This window comes from Aplysia californica, unplaced genomic scaffold, assembly GCF_000002075.1.
Source record: "Aplysia californica isolate F4 #8 unplaced genomic scaffold, AplCal3.0 scaffold00079, whole genome shotgun sequence".
NCBI classification, from domain to species: Eukaryota; Metazoa; Mollusca; class Gastropoda; order Aplysiida; family Aplysiidae; genus Aplysia; species Aplysia californica.
Genome location: NW_004797349.1, coordinates 1573586 through 1575210, shown reverse-complemented (window position 1 = coordinate 1575210; position 1625 = coordinate 1573586). Strand labels below are relative to the sequence as shown.

Below are 1625 nucleotides of genomic sequence, written 5' to 3'. Positions count from 1 at the left end.
TTTCGTACGCTAGCCATTTGTATCGTGATCTTAGAGATTAGCAAGAAAAAAAAACGTATTCTGCCTCAAGTTTCAAAGAACCACTTTTATACCGAAGGATATCGTATTGTGTGGCTGGAGTTGGGACAACATGCTCTAGCAACCGTGACACCCAGTTGCCCCCACCCCCTCGCCTACCAAAGACTCCCAATATCTCACCCCACCGCACCGCACAAAGCATTTCCTACCGAAAAACCAGTAAACAATTGGCGATCTGCGAAGCGACAAACCTAATGCTTTCTCTTTTGTCAGCCGGATCTACCTATTGACTTTCGGTCAAGCGCGAGAGAGCTGGAGGATGTGACAAATGGGGCAATGGCGGCAAATGCGTTGCCTCTTTGAGACTTTGCTGTTGCTGTGTTGCTGCTGCTGATACTGCTGTTGTCACCACTGTTGGTGCCTTCGCTGGTGTCCTCGTTGTCGTTGTAGTTCACAGCGAGTCTTTACGGTAAAACTTTTCCTCCCAAGAACAGAAAAGTACAAAAGGATCGCAGAAATGAAATGAAGAGAAAAGAAAAACCATACCGCACTTGAAATTAGCTTTTTCTGGTATGACCATCAGAAAATTGTTGCTGGATTTATTTCTGTGAAGTGGAGGTTAGTAGTGGGCCATATTTGAGATTTTATAGCGCTGTCACCTCTTTTGTTTGACAGAAATGAGGAAGTGTTTATTATTTCAGATGCAGCGTTCAGTATTCTATAGCACTGTCAACTGTCAACGCTGACCAGCCTTGTTTCTGTCCTCTATTTACTTGATAGTGTACTGCCTAAACAAAAAATCAACCACTTGTGGCACTATAATATATTATATTATGTCCTTTTCGTAACTCTGTGGTCGAACCATACCATTAGCCCCGCCCACTTCACTTTACCTTCCCCGATCCCGGTGCACGATGTCAACAGTGACCACTCGCAGAACGTTTTAGCAGCGCAAACCCTTCGTGTTTGTTGAGCTTTTGGGGGAGAGGGTTTATATTTCCTCGGAATGGGGTGAGAGCTTCTAAAATAAGCTCGAAACGGTTCTTTGTGAAATCAGTGCCAACGCCAGAAATACTCATTTATAAAACTTGAACAGTACTGGTTTGTTCCTTCAGGTAAGAAAGTTCTTAATTATCTAGAATTTCTAGAATCCGTGAAATAAGACGCGTGTAATCTTTAGAAACAGATGGTGGGGTGATACGAGCTTCTGATCTTATTTTAAAAGTAAAATAGGCTAGATCTAGTTTATACTCTCCATTTTTTTCAGTTACGGAAATTTCTCAACCTGCTTGAAACATGAACAAAGATAGCGATTCTTTTAATTCTTTATAATCCCTGTCTGTCTTTCTCCGGTGTACTGTATTTCTTTCTTCTTTTCTTTAATAAAAAGAAAGACAAATAAATTCGCACAAGAGGTATTGTTGTTCATTAAATAACACACTAAAATGGGAAAATGAATTTTATGAAGTCCTTATACCCTCCCCCCCTTTTTTTTTACCCCTAATAATTTCGAGTTTTTAAAATATACCACAAGGTCTGTTTCTTTTCTTATTCTCCTTTAAATGGATTTAAAAATAAATGTGCATAAAGTTATTGTCTCGTGCTGA

At 40.2% G+C, this 1625-nt stretch overlaps 1 protein-coding gene across 1 annotated transcript in view; it reads left to right on the top strand.

Moving 5' to 3' along the window:
- Positions 1-969: 969 nt before the first annotated feature.
- Positions 970-1625, top strand: part of LOC101854073 — a gene marked incomplete in the record, with an annotated part of 7363 nt that continues 6707 nt past the window's right edge. Inside the window, 1 exon segment of the mRNA XM_005094307.2 lies at positions 970-1132.